This window comes from Chiloscyllium plagiosum, unplaced genomic scaffold (assembly GCF_037043375.1).
Source record: "Chiloscyllium plagiosum isolate Xiang-an unplaced genomic scaffold, Cpla_swu_hap1 HiC_scaffold_31, whole genome shotgun sequence".
In the NCBI taxonomy this organism is placed as follows: domain Eukaryota; kingdom Metazoa; phylum Chordata; class Chondrichthyes; order Orectolobiformes; family Hemiscylliidae; genus Chiloscyllium; species Chiloscyllium plagiosum.
The window spans coordinates 5,900,452-5,918,838 of record NW_028270169.1 but is presented as its reverse complement, the minus strand read 5'-3'; positions in this window follow the sequence as shown (position 1 = coordinate 5,918,838).

Below are 18,387 nucleotides of genomic sequence, written 5' to 3'. Positions count from 1 at the left end.
ATGTGAGTTGGAATCATCCAGCACAGAAAAGGCCCTTTTCCCCACTGAGTCTGATTGTCCAGGACAGTCAGTTCTCATCTAACCCAACAGTTTCATTCTCAGGCGAACTTGCGTTATAAGAAAATCACACAATAGCCACACCATTTAACTAATATGTTATAGCCAATGCAGGTGAGGAAAGTTCGCATTCTGCAAATGATGGGTTTAAATTGCTCAATCGTGTTATCGCCGTTTCGCGTGTTAGAGCAGAACCAGCTGTATGTTTATTTCTGCAGATTGGAATTGTCTTCAGTTCTTTCCTTTTACAGCTGCTCAATGACCTTCCGTGTCTGAATGCCATCTGAGCTTTATGCACATTCTGTTAGAGTGACAATCTGGAAAACTTGCCCCTGAATCTCAGAGAAACTGCCTTGAGAGCAGGCAACATCTCAGGCAGCTTTCCTCCATCACCTTTCTCATTTCAACGTCCCTCCTATGAGTTATGTTTTTACTTTTTTTTCTTTCCTGGCACGTTGACCTCACCAGCATGGGATCCATCTCCAATTGCCCTTGGCCTAATTGCCCTATCTGAGGGACATTAACAGTCACCCACATTCCTTGGGTCTGGAGTCATGTATGGACCAGTCAAAGTGAGGATGACAGATTTCTCTTTCTCAGGGGCCTCAGTAAATTTGGTCGGGATCTTGTGACAATTAGAGATAGTTTCATGGTTACCATCATTGAGACCAGCGGAAATAAAACTCACTGGTGGCTGTGGGATTTGAACCCATGTTACACCCACAACTGTTAGCCTGGGTCGTGGAAACGTCATGAGTGTAGAGACATCATCACGATGCTCCAGTCTGCTCCTATAAGACCGAATACAGCAGGTGCACCAAAACATCATCGAGACATTCAACAGGAAAACTGTCACCATACGAGAGAGCTTACCACCGAGTCCAAACTGGAAATCACACCACAATAACACTGAGGGAGTGTCGCACTGTCAGAGGGTCAGTGCTGAGGGAGTGCTGTACTGTCAGAGGGTCAGTGCTGAGGGAGTGCCGCACTGTCAGAGGGTCAGTGCTGAGGGAGTGTCGCACTGTCAGAGGGTCAGTGCTGAGGGAGTGCCGCACTGTCGGAGGGTCAGTGCTGAGGGAGTGCCATACTGTCAGAGGGTCAGTGCTGAGGGAATGCCGCACTGTCGGAGGGTCAGTGCTGAGGGAGTGCCATACTGTCAGAAGGTCAGTGCAGAGGGAGTGTCGCACTGTCAGAGGGTCAGTGCTGAGGGAGTGTCGCACTGTTGAAGGGTCAGTGCTGAGGGAGTGTCGCACTGTCTGAGGGTCAGTGCTGAGGGAGTGTCGCACTGTCGGAGGGTCAGTGCTAAGGGAGTGTCGCACTGTCGGAGGGTCAGTGCTGAGGGAGTGCCGCACTGTCGGAGGGTCAGTGCTGAGGGAGTGCCGCACTGTCGGAGGGTCAGTGCTGAGGGAGTGGGCACTGTCGGAGGGTCAATGCTGAGGGAGTGCCACACACTGTCAGAGGGTCAGTACTGAGGGTGCGCCACACTGTTGGAGGGTCAGTGCTGAGGGAGTGGGCACTGTCAGAGGGTCAATGCTGAGGGAGTGCCGCACTGTCAGAGGGTCAGTACTGAGGGTGCGCCACACTGTTGGAGGGTCAGTGCTGAGGGAGTGGGCACCGTCAGAGGGTCAATGCTGAGGGAGTGCCGCACTGTCAGAGGGTCAGTACTGAGGGTGCGCCACACTGTTGGAGGGTCAGTGCTGAGGGAGTGGGCACCGTCAGAGGGTCAATGCTGAGGGAGTGCCGCACTGTCAATGATTTTATCTTTGAGATGAGCGATGAAATAGTGACGCATTTGCGTCAGCTCGATGTGAACGGGGCTATAGCCTGATTTCAAAGAGGACCTGGGGTTTTTTACCCTGGTGCCCAGGTCAATATGGAGTATCTCAGATGAACATACATCTTGTCCTGTGTGGGATCTTGCTGTGTATAAATTGGCAGTGACAATTGCTACTTTGCAAAAGACACTGACTTGATTTGCACTGTCCTTCGTTGGCTATAAGGAATTTGGGGGTTTGGAGGTAGCGAAAGATAAATGAAGGAATCTCTTATCTCCAGCTTTATACCCAGTACTTGGTTGGTGCGACCAGCATGTGCTGATCTTTAAGCTTTGTGAACCCATGTCCTCATTCCTTCAGCTCTTCCCCATCATCCCTCCCCACAAAGATGAGAACCAATTTCAAACCAGACAGCACTGCCTCGCAGTTTGATTTGGAATTCTATTTGGCCCATTTCTTGACCATCCCAATCGGTCATCAATTTCCCCCTGTGGTTTTCCTTGGAGCCTCAGACATACTGAGTCTCTCTCCTGTCTGAGTGTGGATGTCACTCCGCCCAGTTTTCCAATCTTTGATACACACAGTGAACAAAAGTGGTTTCAGAACAGATCCCTGTGGTTCACCACTTCCCACTTCACCGACTCTGAGAAACTGCCCTTAACTCCAAATCTGTCTCTGTTCTCGAAACCAATCCAACGCCCTGGCCCTCACCCTCCAGTTTCCATTCCTTCTCCTCCCTTGTTTCCTTCAGGCTCAACTATTCCAAAAATAACACTTTGGCACCACACAGACAGAGAAGTCATTCAGCCCCTGAAACTTTCAAAGAACTGTCCCGTTTTCTTCCATTTCTTCACTTTCGTCCAGAACCCTGTAAACTCTTCATCCTCAACCACGTGTTAAATTATTCATGAAACAGCTTCCACCTCGTTGACAGATCATGTTCCAGTCCGACTGTGAGCAAAACCCATTTGGCACATACCTCCTTTCTCAATATTTTGTCAAAGATTTTGAGCCTATGACCTCTAAATATTAATTCATTGACCAGAGTTTTTTTTATCCACTCTCTTAAGACCTTGCCACATCTTGAAATTGTCTCCAATAGGTCGCCTTTGTCACCTTCTCAGTTTCAAGGAGGATAGCTTAACCTTTTCCAACCTCTCACAGCGTCATACAGTCACAGAGATGTACAGCACGGAAACAGACCCTTCAGTCCAACTCCTCCATGTCAACCAGATATCCTAAAACCTGCCAGCACCAGGCCCATATCCCTCCAAACCCTTCCTATTCATATACACATCCAAATGCCTTTTAAATGCTGTAATTGTACCAGCCTCCACCACATCCTCTGGCAGCTCATTCCATACACGTACCACCCTCTGTGTAAGTAAGTTGCCCCTTAGGTCCCTTTTAAATCTTTCCCCTCTCACCCTAAACCTATGTCCTAAAGTTCTGGACTCCCCCACCCCAGGGGAAAGACTTTGTCTATTTATCCTCTCCATGCCCCTCATGATTTTGTAAACGTCTATAAGGTCACCCCTCAGCCTCCGACGGTCCAGGGAAAACAGGCCCAGCCTGTTCAGCCTCTCCCTATAGCTCAGATCCTCCAACCCTGGCAACATCCTTGTAAATCTTTTCTGAACCCTTTAAAGTTTCACAACATCCTTCCTATAGCAGGGAGACCGGAACTGATCGCAGTATTCGAAAAGTGGCCGAACCAATATTCTGTACAGCCACAACATGACCTCCCAACACCTATGCTCAATGTTCTGACCAATAAAGGCAAATGTCTTCTCACAACAGAAATTCTTCATCGTTGTCACATTCCACTAAACCTTTTCTCTACTCTCTCTCATGCCTTTTCACCTTCCTGGGGATGCAATGCCCAGAATTGCTCATGGTACTCCAGTGGAGAACTGACAAGTGATTTATAAACTGTGAACGAGACAGTGACTTACTTGGTATTCCCATTTACCATCCAATGCTTTAGAGTTGGGTAACTCTGCAGTGCAGAGTCCATCGGGGGATTGGGCCTGGATACTTTGCTGCTGATCATTGCTCAGGCTGCAGTGTTGTCCTGAGCTCCTGGCCTTGTGTCCTCTGACCTCTCTGTCCATCTCTCAGGCTCATGTCTGTGCCCTGGGCCTGCTTTTGGTTCAGGGAAGATCATCACACACGAGGGGAACAGGCCCCTTCTGAAATAGCTCCACTGAGGCTTCTATCCCATCACCAAGTCACCCTTTAGTTCCACCTGGACAGTCCCTATCACTGATCCAGTGCCCTCAGAGCTAGCTGTCAGAGTGACCACAACCTCTGACACTCCTGCTTACATCTGTCAGCCGGGGCTCTCTGATTGGACCAGGTTAACAGCCCCAATCAGGGAACTCCTATTGTCAGAGATCCACCTGGCTGACTTTGTTACAATCAAAGAACAAAGAACATTCCAGCACAGGTACAGGACCCTTCAGCTCTGAGCCTGTGCTGATCCAGATCCTCTATCTAAACCTGTCGCCTACTTCCTAAGGATCTGTATCACTTTGCTCCCTCCCCATTGATGTATCTGTCTAGATGCTATCATTCTATCCCCTGTGACCTCTCGCTGGCAACACATTCTAGACACCCAGCACCCTCTGTGTAAAGAACTTTATACGCATATCTCCCTTAAACCTTTCCCCTCTCACCTTGAACTCACCCTGTCTATACCTCTCATGATTTTGGAGACTTCAGTCAGGTCCCCCTCAACCTCCGTCTTTCCAATGAAAATAATCCTAATCTACTCAACCTCTCTTCATAGCTAGCGGCCTTCATACCAGGGAACATCCTAGTGAACCTCCTCTCCACCCTCTCCAAAGCACCCACATCCTTTTGGTAATATGGCAACCAGAACTAGACACAGTATTCTAAATGGGGCCGAACCAAAGTCCGATGTAACTGTAACATAAGCTGCCAACTCTTGTACTCAATACCTCATCCGATGAAGGAAAGCATCGCTCCAGTTTCATCGCGACAGGCTTCTGGACTTTACACTGAGTTTAACAACTTCCTGCTGTCATCGCTGCTCCTGGATTTCCACCAGGAGATTGTTTGCTCTTTGCTGATGGTCCTGCAGTGTGTACTTTCATGTCTCTGCACCTGATATATCCAACTAGTGTTTCTGACAAAGTGATATTGCCGTGAAATGTGACCTCCGTGTCTGTGTCTGTGCACAGATGGTGCCAGACTTGCAGAGTTTTCCCACTTTGGTTCTGATGGCCCATCCTCTCCTCCCACTTTCCATGCTCCCTCAGTGCTGACCCTCCGACAGTGCGGCACTCCCTCAGCACTGACCCTCCGACAGTGCGGCACTCCCTCAGCACTGACCCTCCGACAGTGCAGCACTCCCTCAGCACTGACCCTCCGACAGTGTGGCGCTCCCTCAGCACTGACCCTCCGACAGTGCAGCACTCCCTCAGCACTGACCCTCTGACAGTGCGGCACTCCCTCAGCACTGACCCTCCGACAGTGCGGCGCTCCCTCAGCACTGACCCTCCGACAGTGCGGCACTCCCTCAGCACTGACCCTCCGACAGTGTGGTGCTCCCTCAGCACTGACCCTCCGACAGTGCAGCACTCCCTCAGCACTGACCCTCCGACAGTGCGGCACTCCCTCAGCACTGACCCTCCGACAGTGCGGCGCTCCCTCAGCACTGACCCTCCAACAGTGCAGCACTCCCTCAGCACTGACCCTCTGACAGTGGGGCACTCCCTCAGCACTGACCCTCCGACAGTGGGGTGCTCCCTCAGCACTGACCCCCCCGACAGTGCGGCGCTCCCTCAGCACTGACCCTCCGACAGTGCGGCACTCCCTCAGCACTGACCCTCCGACAGTGCGGCGCTCCCTCAGCACTGACCCTCCAACAGTGCAGCACTCCCTCAGCACTGACCCTCTGACAGTGCGGCACTCCCTCAGCACTGACCCTCTGACAGTGGGGCACTCCCTCAGCACTGACCCTCCGACAGTGGGGTGCTCCCTCAGCACTGACCCCCCCGACAGTGCGGCGCTCCCTCAGCACTGACCCTCCGACAGTGCGGCACTCCCTCAGCACTGACCCTCCAACAGTGCGGCGCTCCCTCAGCATTTACTCTCTGACAGTGCGGTGCTCCCTCAGCGCTGACCCTCCAACCGTGCAGCACTCCCTCAGCACTGACCCTCTGACAGTGCGGCACTCCCTCAGCACTGACCCTCTGACAGTGTGACGCTCCCTCAGCACTGACCCTCTGACAGTGCGGAGCTCCCTCAGCGCTGACCCTCCGACAATGCTGCGCTCCTTCAGCGCTGATCCTCTGACAGTGCGGCGTTCCCTCAGCACTGACCCTCCGAAAGTGCGGCCCGCCCTCAGCACTGATTTTCCAACTGTCCCCAATTTCTCCTAGCCATGTATCCTTGAACTTGAATATGTGACAATAAATCTAATTCTAATTCTATGTTTCAATTAAGCCACTTCTGACCCTCCTAAACTGCAGAGGATACAGGCCTTTTCTCATGGTGATTCCAGGTATGATTCAAGTAAACCTCTGAACTGCTTCCAGTGCATTAACATCCTTCCATGTGTACAGTGACACTGTACACAGTATTCCAGATCTGGTCTCACCAATGCCTTGTATCGCTGAATCATAATCTCCCTTCTCTACATTCAATTGCCCAAAGGGGAAGGCAGGGGGACACAGGGGGTCTGTTGGCTGTTGCGTGTTGAATTGAATTGAATTTATTATTCTCCACCCCAGAGGCTCCCTGCCTCTATTCCTGATGAAGGCTTTTGCCCGAAACGTCGATTTTCCTGCTCCTCGGAGGCTGCCTGACTTTCTGTGCTTTTCCAGCACCACTCTTTTCTAGACACCTATAAAAGTTAACCAGGTAAAAATAATGTCAACAGATGCTGGAAACCAGCTTCCAGATCAGAGTGGTGCTGGAAAGGCACAGCAGTTCAGACAGCCTCCGAGGAGCAGGAAAATTGATATTTCGGGCAAAAGCCTTTCATCAGGAAAGAGCTATTTATAAAAGTTGTCAAGGGTATTCGCTGTTATGCCAAATTCCCTCAGCTGCCTGAGGAAGAAGGGACATTGTTGGGCCTTTGTAACCAGTGCGTCCACATGAAGAGTCCAAGAAAGCTTGTTGTGGATGACCACTCCCAGGAGCTTGACACTGTCCACTCATTCCACCTCTGTGCTGTTAATGCCTAGGGGTGGGGGGGGGGGGGGAGGGGAATGAGTAACATCCTACCGAAATGGGTCAGGAGCAGGCAGGTGGGCCTACTTTAGTCCAGGATAATGTTCAGCATGGACTGAACGGTCTATTCCTTTGCTGCATGACTCTATGAGACAACCCCTCAGTTAGCAACAGTAACCTCCCTGGGGAGTCTCGACAGGGGGAGATGAACAGAAAATGTGTTGAAGACAACAGCATGGGGGTGGGTGGGTGGGTGTTGAGGGGGTGGAGGGTGTGGCTGTCTGGTTTCTCGTTTGTCATCAGTAATTTGTGGATTTGTTGGTGGTTCCAGTCATCCCCAGACCCCTGGTCCTGATCATGGACTGATTTCAGGAATGTGAAATGAGGGCGACAGTAGATAGCTGTTTCAGGGCAAAACAATCAATGTGTTTATTTAATTACAAAGTGGTGAGTATAATATGAGAAATAAAAAAAAGGCAAATGCAATCAACCATTGAAATTGACACAATTATACTGAGGGTGGTAATTACACTATCAAATTAAACAGAGCTTAAAACATTATTCAAAGCTAAACAGCAGTTTTAATCACAGCCATTTTCCTTAGTGTTCCTACCCTTGAAGTCCCTGCACCGGGACCATCCACCTTCCCCTCCCTGCGGGCTCAGTTGGAAACATGGGGGTCTCGGGCAGTTTCAGCTCCCTACTGGGGACAGCACAGTTTTAAAGTGTGTTCAGTCGCTGAGGTTCTCACTGTCAGTTCTTCTGGCTTGGAACAGGCTGGTGTCTGGAAGCTCTTGTTCAGAGAGTGCTCAGTTGGCTTCCCCCCCCCTCTCGATGTCCTTTGCTGTGATGATGCTCTTGGTCTGTCTTGCTGGTTCAGCCTCTGTGGTTGTTGGTTCTGGAGCTGCAGGGTGTGGCTGGCACCTGTGGGGAAACTCCTTCTCCGGGAGCTTGATGTCAGGAAAAGGTCTCTCTCTCTCCCAGATCGGGGCTAGCAGTTATACAGACTGCATGACCTGTTATCTCCTCTCAAATCTGTATTGCCATTATGTTTTGAGTGTTCCCTTTGAGGTCAGTTGGTTTTCTGTTAGTGAAGAGTAGGTGTGAATGTATTTTGATGTGGATGAGGCACCTGATGAAGGAGCAGTGCTCCTAAAGCTAGCGCTTCCTATTGGACTATAACTTGGTGTGGTGTGATTTTTAACTCTGTTGGACTATAACCTGGCGTTGTGTGATTTTTAACTGCATGTGCTTTGATGTAGTGGGATGTCCAGTGTCTCTGCACATGAATATTTATTTCAGTTGATCTAGCAAAGCCCTGTTCAGTCTGGGTTGGATGGGGTTAATTGTGCTTTTAGAGAGAATGTGTGAATTGGATTTTCTGGCTGAACTATACTTTTCCAAGCAGTTGTCTTTGTGTCTGCAATTCTGTGACTAATTCTGTGTTTTATGATTTTATACTCTACAACCACCTGATGAAGGAGCGACGCTCCGAAAGCTAGTGCTTCCAAATAAACCTGTTGGACTATAACCTGGTGTTGTGTGATTTTTAACTTTGTCCACCCCAGTCCAACACCAACTCCTCCACACCGTCTCTGTGTCTGTGTCATTTACCCAGAGCCTAGTCCAGCTTCCTGCCTTGTTATTTTACTTTTAAAAGTTATTTGAAAAGTCTAGAATCTTGGTCCAGTATTTCAGAAAATGGGGATTTTTTTGCTCCATCCTCCAGGCTGTAGGGAAGCTAGGAAAGGAAGATTGGTGTTTTGGTCAGAAAATGGCATTTGTTTTATATTCTTTCCTGGGATGTGAGCGACACAACTGGTTGGGCCAGGATTTATTCCCTATCTCTCGCTGGCTCTCTCGGCCATTTCAGAGGGCAGAGAAGGGTCAACCACGTTGCTGTGGGTCTGGAGTCACATGTAGGCCAGACCAGGTAAGGACGGCAGATTTCCTTCCCTGAATCAGATGGGTTTTCACAACAATTAACAGTAAGTACTTCCAGATTTGGAATGAATTCAGATCCCAGATTCAAATATGGATGCTGAGAACGTGAGTTGTGTCTCTGAATTCATGGGCCAGAGAGAGTACTATTTCCGCCCCCCCCCCCCCCACCCCCCTCTGTGGGGAAGCTCAGGGAGCAAGGGGAACTTTCTGAGTGCGAATGAGGGCACTGACAGTGAGCCACAGCTTGGTGTTTGAGCTGAAAGAGACTGATTGGGATGTCTGGCAGCCTGTGGGCACTGGGCTGTGTTGTAACTGTTAGGAGTCTGTCAGTGGCCCATGGTTGAGACTTTGCTGAGTGAACTCCCTCCCCCACTGCACCCCCACCCCCACCCCCACCCCAATGCTGCAAACAAAAATGATGCAACAAGCAACTGTCACCTCACACACAGAAAGAAGAAAACCAGTGCCTGAGACAGAGATAACGTTATAACTAAAGGACAGATGCAGGGTGAGGCTTGTGAGTTCACTATCGGAGAGCCCACCCTCACAGCCAGAAGCTCCCCATCCAGTTCACTCTGAGTCACAGAGGCTGAACCAACACTTGTTTACCTCAGCCCAGTTCCTCTCAGGCAGCATGTAACAAACTCACAAACAATTTTTTGAAAAATGAAAGACAAACATAGAAAGTGAGAAATAGATTTTTTAAAAAGTGCTCTCTGAGCATTTCCTGACCTCAGCATCTCTAAAAGTACTTCCCAATCAGATAATTCTTAATCATCGTTTAATGTGTGAATTTGACCAATATTCTGTGTTTAAATTTATGTCATGGGAAATCAAAGTGTTGTGTTGTTGATTCTCAGAAGGAAGAATCATAGGAAGAGATTAAAAGAATAATTTGTTATAACGACCCACACAAGAGACTATTGACACCAGGATCTAACAAGGAACTCAATGAAAACTTGCAGAAGGGCAAAGTTTGAGAAGAGAAGGGTGGGATTACTCTCATTGGCGTGATGGGCCAAATGGACTGGGCTGTGGGTTAGAGTAAAGGGAAGGCCTTTTAGAATGGAGACAAAGAGAAACTTCTTCAGCCAGAGAGTGGGGAAGGCTGGGTCATTGAGTGTAATTAAGACTGAGAGAGAGAGTTTCCTGAGTATCAAGAGGGTCAGGGGTTACAGGGAGAAAGCAGGAGATTGGGGTTGAGAAACTTATCAGCCATGATGGAATGGCAGAGCAGACTCGATGGGCTGAATGGCCTAATTTCTGCTCCTATGCCTTATGGTCTTATGGGTTGAACTTTGATCATTTAATGTCTTGAGTGGTTTAAACAGGACTCTCTCAGCTCTCTATTTTATAAAATATCTGTAAATAATTTGACCAGTTCAGTTGGGAGGTAGCTGACAATTCCCAACCTATCTCTCTATCACATCATTCTGTATCAAACCCAAGAATTTCTCAGTGGAGGAAGAGGCCATTCAGCCCATAGTGCCTGTGCAGGATATGTTTGAAAGCCCTGATGTGTCCCCAGAGTTCTGCCAAACTTGCCCTATCAGTTGTTTATCCAGTTCCCTTGTAATGGTTCCTGTCGGATCTGCTTCCGTTGCCCTTTCAGCACAACCCGTATCACAAATAATCCTCTTTGTCCCTCTGTCTGGTTCTCTAACTAATTATTTTAACTCCAAATCCCTCTGGTTCCCAACTCTGCTGCTACGAGAGATAGTTCAATGAACTCTGATAAAAGCCCTCAGGGAGTTGAGCTGTCCCCGTCCTCCGGAGAACGAGCCACAAAACAATCTCTGCGTGACAATTAATAAGTGGTTACGATTCCCAGTCAGGGATGCCTTACCTATTCGGGGTACAGTCTCCTTCAGCAGCTGGCTGTCAGTGAGTGGGGAGGTGGTTGTCACGGTAACTGTGCTTCAGTCACCCAGAGATCCAACCTCAACTCTCGCCTCATGGGTAGAATTTAAATATGAACAGTTAAATGTTTGGAGTATAAAGCTAATCTCAGTGATGGCGACCATGACAAACTATCATGGCCATTTAAAAAATCCACTGAGTTCAGAGGGAGGAAATCTGCCATCCCTACCTGGCCTAGACAGCAGGAGGCTGGAGGAACACAGCAAGCCAGGCAGCATCAGGAGGTGGAGAAGTTGTCGTTTTGGGTATAAGTGTTTAGATCAGTGTGGTGCTGGAAAAGCACAGCAGGTCAGGCAGCATCCGAGGAGCAGGAAAATCGACGTTTCAGGCAAAAGCCCTTAATCAGGAATACAGGCAGGGTGCCTGCAGGGTGGAGAGTTTTGGGTATAACCCTTCTTCAGAGTTGGGGGTGGGTTATACCTGAAACGTCGATTTCTTCACCTTCTGATGCTGCCTGGCTTGCTGTGTTCTTCCAGCCTCCTGCCCGTCTACTTTGGATTCCAGCATCTGCAGATTTTTTTGTCTCATCCCTACCTGGCCTGGCCTCTAAATAACTCCAGTACACACGATGTGGTTGGTTCCTAACTGTCCTGATGGTGAATGCTGGCCATGCCAGCCCAATGAAAGAATAAAGATCAGGACGAAACAGCAAACAGTGGTGGGCTATTCCACCAAGTTGTGCATCACAGTCCAGATTGATGCCACCATCACTCACTGGTGCACAGCAGCATGTTCTGCTCCTGGCAACAGGAACACTCCAACCTGTTAACTCAGGATTAACTCAGACTGACCCATTGTCTCAGTCATTAGACACAGCAGTGCACCTCAACAAAACCAGAACACTGCACAAAACACTCTGAGACCATGAGACCCAGAGTCAGAAGGAGGCCGTTCAGCCTCTGTGTTTGCTTCAGTGTGGTCACATAGGTTCTGTCTGGGACATTGGAGATAGTGAGGGACTGCAGATGCTGGAGAGTCAGAGTGTGGATCTGGAAAAACTACAGCAGGTCAGGCAGCACCAGAAGAGCAGGGGAGGTGACCAACGGTCCTGACCTGAAACATTGACTCTCCTGCTCCTTTAGTGCTGCTTGACCTGTGGTGCTTTACCTAGCACCATGCTTTATCGGCTCTGCCCAAGAGGGTCAACAAGATCATGGGAACTGTGTGCAGATTCATGTCACCCTGTTATAGGAAAGGTTCAGAAAAGATTCATCAGGATGTTACCAGGAATTGAAAGTTGGGTTATTAAAAATAGGCTGGAAAGGCTGGGGCTTTTGTTCACTGGAGTGTAGGAGGATGACCTTAATGAGGTTCATACAATCATGAGAGGTATAGATAAGGTAAATGACAAGGGTTTTTTCCCTACACTGTGGGATTTCAAAACTAGGGGACATATTTTTAAGGTGAGAGAGAAATATTTAAAAAAGAACATGAGGAACAACCATTTTATAGAAAGAGTGGTTTGTGTGTGGAATGGACTGCCAGAGAAAGTGGGGGATGTGGCTACAGTTACAACGTTTAAAAGAGCTATGGATAGATATATGGATAGGAAAGGTTTGGAGGGACATGGGCCAGGTGCAGGCAGTGGGACTAGTTTAGTTTGGGAACACGCTCAGTGTGGACTGGTTGGGCCAAAGGGTGTGTTTCCATGCTGTGTGACTCGATGACTCTACGAGAAGACCATTCGGCCCCTCGAGCCTGCTGCCCCATTCAGTAGGATCATGGCTGACCCAACATTCTGTGCATCCACTTTTCTGCTCTTTCCCTGTGACAATGGATTCCCTGACTGACCAGGAATATTCACAGTGACTCTGCCCCCACAGCTCTCTGTGGCAGGCAGTTCCAAACACTGACAATCCCCTGAGCGAAGAAATTCCTCCACGTCTCTGTCTTACTTTGGTGTCCTGTTATCTGAGACTGTACCCTCTGGATAGACTTTCCCATGAGGGGAACCATCCTCTCAGCATCGACGCTGTCAAGCCCCTGAAAAATCTGATATATTCAAGGAGATCACCTCCCATGCTTCTAAATACCAGTAATAGACTCCCAACTGCTTTAACCTTTGCTGATCAGACAAGGAGACACCGTGGATGAAGAGGTTGTGGAAATGAGAGGGGAATACACGGGAAACAGCATTTTGTTTGTTTCCTGACACAAACGACAAGGGCTCGTTGTGGTGATGGTCAGGCAGGGACAGTGAATGTCTGACTGAATGACTACAGGCAGGAAGCATAATCTCCTGAGCAGTGACCAAAAGCATTCACCCTGGCTACTATGTTTCCCTCATTGTGGGTCAGTGCTGAGGGAGTGCTGCACTGTCGGAGGGTCAGTGCTGAGGGAGTGCTGCACTGTCGGAGGGTCAGTGCTGAGGGAGTGCTGCACTGTCGGAGGGTCAGTGCTGAGGGAGTGCTGCACTGTCGGAGGGTCAGTGCTGAGGGAGTGCCGCACTGTCGGAGGGTCAGTGCTGAGGGAGTGCTGCACTGTCGAAGGGTCAGTGCTGAGGGAGTGCTGCACTGTCGAAGGGTCAGTGCTGAGGGAGTGCTGTACTGTCGGAGGGTCAGTACTGAGGAAGTACCGCACTGTCAGAGGGTCAGTGATGAGGGAGTGCCGCACTGTCGGAGGGTCAGTGCTGAGGGAGTGCCGCACTGTCGGAGGGTCAGTGCTGAGGGAGTGCCGCACTGTCAGAGGGTCAGTGCTGAGGGAGTGCTGCACTATCAGAGGGTCAGTGCTGAGGGAGTGCTGCACTGTCAGAGTGTCAGTGCTGAGGGAGTGCTGCACTGTCGGAGGGTCAGTGCTGAGGGAGTGCTGCACTGTCGGAGGGTCAGTGCTGAGGGAGTGCTGCACTGTCAGAGGGTCAGTGATGAGGGAGTGCCGCACTGTCGGAGGGTCAGTGATGAGGGAGTGCCGCACTGTCAGAGGGTCAGTGCTGAGGGAGTGCTGCACTGTCGAAGGGTCAGTGCTGAGGGAGTGCTGCACTGTCGAAGGGTCAGTGCTGAGGGAGTGCTGCACGGTTGGAGGGTCAGTACTAGGGGTCAGACCAGAAGACTACAAAACACAGGGGCAGAAATTAGGCCATTCAGTGCATTGAGTCTGCTCTGCTATTCAATCATGGCTGATTAGTTTCTCAACCCCATTCTCCTGCTTTCTCCCTGTAACCCTTGACTCCCTTGATCCCCAAGAACCAATCTATCTCAGTCTTAAATGTACTCAGTGACCTGGCTTCCACAGCCTTCTGTGGCAATGAATTCCACAGATTCCCCACTCTCTGGCTGAAGAAGTTTCTCTTTATCTCTGTTCTAAAAGGCCTTCTCTTTACTCTAAGGCTATACTTTCGGGTCCTCGTCTCTCCTACCAATGGAAACATCTTCCCAACATCTACTCTGTCCATTCAGTAATCTGTATGTTTCAATTAGATCCCCCCTCATCAGTATAAACCCAGAGTCCTCAAAACGTTCCTCATGTGTTAACTATTAAGTTAACTATATTAACTAATGGTGCTGACTCTTCTGGGATTGATGTAAATGTTCCTGAAACATCAAAGTCTCGATGGCCTGAATGGCCTCTCCCTGATTTCGTTTCTCCAGGTTTTTCCAGGATCCTGGCTGTTCATTAGCCCTTAACCACCGTGACCAGATTGCAGTTTGTGGGATCTTGCTGTGTGAAACTGGGCAGCTGTCTTTCCTACAATGTAACTGTGCCGAAGTTTCAAACACTGATACCTGCTGTAGTGCAGACTGCAATGTCCCGAGGTTGTGAGCAGTGCTAACAAAGCTTTTGTTGAGTTCTCCAAGTAATGGCACAGTTTCAGCAGTGACCAGCAGGGGGTGGGCACTGCAGTCTCGGTAAACTAGTGCAGAAACCGTGTACAGTAACTGGTTCACATGCCACAGCAGAGAATCCTTTCGCAGGAGTCTATAGAAAAATAACTTCCATTTACCTAGCACCTTTCAAAACCTCAGGACATCCCAAAGCCATTTATAGTCAGTTTCGATGTATTTTATTTGTTGTAGGAAATGCAGCAGCTAACTTGTCCAGGTGAACTTATAGATTTGGAATAGCAGTAGGCCACTCTGCCCCTCGATCTGCCGTTCAGTACCACTGTGACTGATCTGATTACTCCACATTAATGCTCACCTGTGATAACCTTTCACCCCTTTGTTTATCAACAATCTATCTCCCTCCACTTCAAAAAATGAAATGACTTTGTCCCCACTGCCTACTGACGATCAGACTCACGGTACTCTGTGAGAAACATTCCTGTCTGTCCTGAATGGGAGAGCCCTTGTATTGAAACACTTTACACAGCAAGATCCCATAACCAGCACTAGGATAATCTGTGCCTTAATTAGGCTGATTGTGGGATAGATATTAGACAGGGCTCTGAGAAATTCTTATGGTGCACTGGTAGCGTCCCTACTACTGAGCCAGGAGACCTGGGTTCAAGTCCTACCTGCTCCAGAGGGGTGTAAGAACATCCACGAATAGGTTGATTGGAAAATATCTGGACAGGATTCTGGTGATAACTTCCCTGCTCCTCTTTTATCCTGTGGGTTCTTTGACACCTTTCTGATGAGGTAGCTGGGTCCTTGATAAAACATTCCCTCACAGAATGGTTACTGTGCAAAGGCCATTTGGCCCATCATGCCCACACTGGTTCTCTGTGAGAGCTACATCGCTGGAAGGTTTTCTTTGTCGATAGTTATGGCTTTTGAAGGCCGCGATTGACCCTGCTCCGCTCCCCCCCCCAACCACAGGCAGAGCAATCCAGACCCAAACCACTCACTGCCTGACAAAGATTGACCTCAGATCAATTTCACTTCTTTTACTAATGACCAAAACAATCTGTGCCCTGGCATTCTCGATCTTCTCATGCGTTGGAACATTTTCTCCCACTTTTCTCTGATCTCTCATGATTTTGACTACTTAAATCAGGTCTCCTTTCCCTTTAAGGTATACAAGATGTGGAGGTGCTGGTGTTGGCACCTATCCAGTAGCTATCTGATCAAGGATCAACGCTCCGAAAGCTAGGGCTTCCAAATAAACCTGTTGGACTATAACCAGGTGTTGTGTAAAGGTATACAAGGCTATAGGCTAAGTGCTGGAGCACGGGATGAGAATAGATGGGTAGTTGTTTTTGACCAGCACAGACTCGGTGGGTCGAAGGGCCTTATTCTGATCTGTAAATCTCAATGGCTATGAAGCTGACCCTTCAGGCCCAGCTTCTCCATTCTAACCTCAAAACTGACCAGGAGACGCTGGTGTTGGTCTGGGGTGGGGACAAGGTTAAACACCACACCACCAACAGGTTTATTTGGAAGCACTAGCTTTCGGAGTGCTGCTCCTTCATAAGGTGGTTATGGAGTATTAAGATCATAAGACACAAAATTTATAACAAAAGTTTACTGTGTGAGTTTACAATTGCAATGACATATTGAAAAAGACCTGGATTGTTTGTTAAGTCTCTCGTCTTCTAGAATGACCATGTTGGTTTTAGTTCTTTCATATGTAAATCTCAGAACTTTTTTAAAAAAAAGTTACATTCTCAAGTGAATTTTAACAATAAGTGCCATGTCAGCTCAGATAATGCATTGAAGGTGTGAGGTGCCCTGTGTGAGGCTGTCTGTGCCCCAATGTTCAGACTGATTCTATTTCTAAAAAATGGATTTATAGAATCTTACATGGTTTCATGCAGTTTTTGAGCAAAATAAAATGTAATTCTGCAAGTACAAATTCACCCCATAGGCTTATATGTGTGTGTGTGCGGGGGTGGGGGGCAGGTATGAGTGTCTGTGAGAGATTGTGTGTATGTGTATGAGATAGAGTGTGAGTGTAATGGTGTATAAGTCTGTGAGAGGGTGCGTGTGTGGGTGTGAGTGTGGGAGTGTATATGTGAGCATATGAGAGAGAGAGCTTGTGTATGAGAGAGGATCTGCGTGAGCGTGTGGGTCGATAGGTGTGTGTGTATGTGTCTAGTGCAGTGGGGTCACCTGCAGTGTGACATGAACCCAAGGTCACAGTTGAGGCCATCCCCATGGGTACTGAACTTGTCTATCAGCCTCTGCTCGGTCACTTTGCGTTGTTTCAGGACAACACCATACAGCCTTGTCACAGGGGAAGCTGCAAGATGTGTCAGAGCATCAACATGGACACTACCATTACACGTGGGGACCTCCCACCATGTACGTGGCAGATACTCACGTGACTTGGCCAACATTGTCTATCTCATACGCTGCAGGCATAGTACATTGGTGAGACCGAGCAGAGGCTATGGCAAAGGATGAATGGACACTGCACAATAATCACCAGGCAGGAGTGTTCCCTCCCATTTGGGGAACACTTCAGCGGTCTGGGACATTCAATCTCGAACCTTCAGGTGACCATCCTCCAAGGTGGACTTCAGGACAGGCAGCAATGCGAGGTGGCCGAGCAGCAGCTGATAGTCAAGCTTGACCCGTGGGGATGGCCTTGACCAGGACCTTGGGTTCATGTAGCACTACAGGTGACCCCATTGCACGATATGCACACACACATACACACACTCCTGTAGACACTTACACTCACGCAGAACCTCTCTTATACACAAGCTCTCCCTCATACGCTCACATATACACATCCACACACGCACCCTCTCACAGACTTATATCCCTTTACACTCTCACAATCTCTCTCAGACACTTATGGCACCCCCACCTCTGCACACACACCCACATGCACACACACACATATAAGTTTGTGGGGTGAATTTAGACTTGCAGAATTACATTTTATTCTGCTCAAAAACTGCATGAATCCATGTAAGATTCTGTAAATCCCTTTTTTAGATTAGAATCAGTCTGAACTTTGGGGCACAGACAGCCTCACACAGGGCAGCTCACACCTTCAATGCATTATCTGAGCTGACATGTTAAAGTTCATTTGAGAATGTAATTTTAAGAAACGTTCTGGGATTTACATATGAAAGAACTGAAACCAACATGGTCATTCTAAAAGATGAGAGACATAACAAACAATCCAGGTCTTTTTTAATATATCATTGCAGTTGTAAACTCACACAGTAAACTTTTGCTATAAATTTTGTGTCTTACAAACTTAGACTCCACAACCATCTGATGAAGGAGCAGCACTCTGAAAGCTAGTGCTTCCAAATAAACCTGTTGGACTATGACCTGGTGTTGTGTGATTTTTAACTGTGAACATGCTCCAAACTGAAATTCCTCATCCCCAAGGCATTCTCATAAACACCTTCTGCACTCTCTACAAAGCTCCACATCCCCTAATGCCTGGCTCCCAGAACTGTACACAACCCTCCAGCTGGGGTCTAACCAGTGGGCATTATGTAAGGTCACCTGAATCCCCTTGCTCCTGGATTCTATTGCCCTATTACTGAAGCCCCTGTTACAGTCTTGTAAGCTTTACTAAGTGTCCCAGCACCTTGAATGACTTGGGCACCATGTCTGTCTGCTGATGCAAATCCTTTTGACTAGTA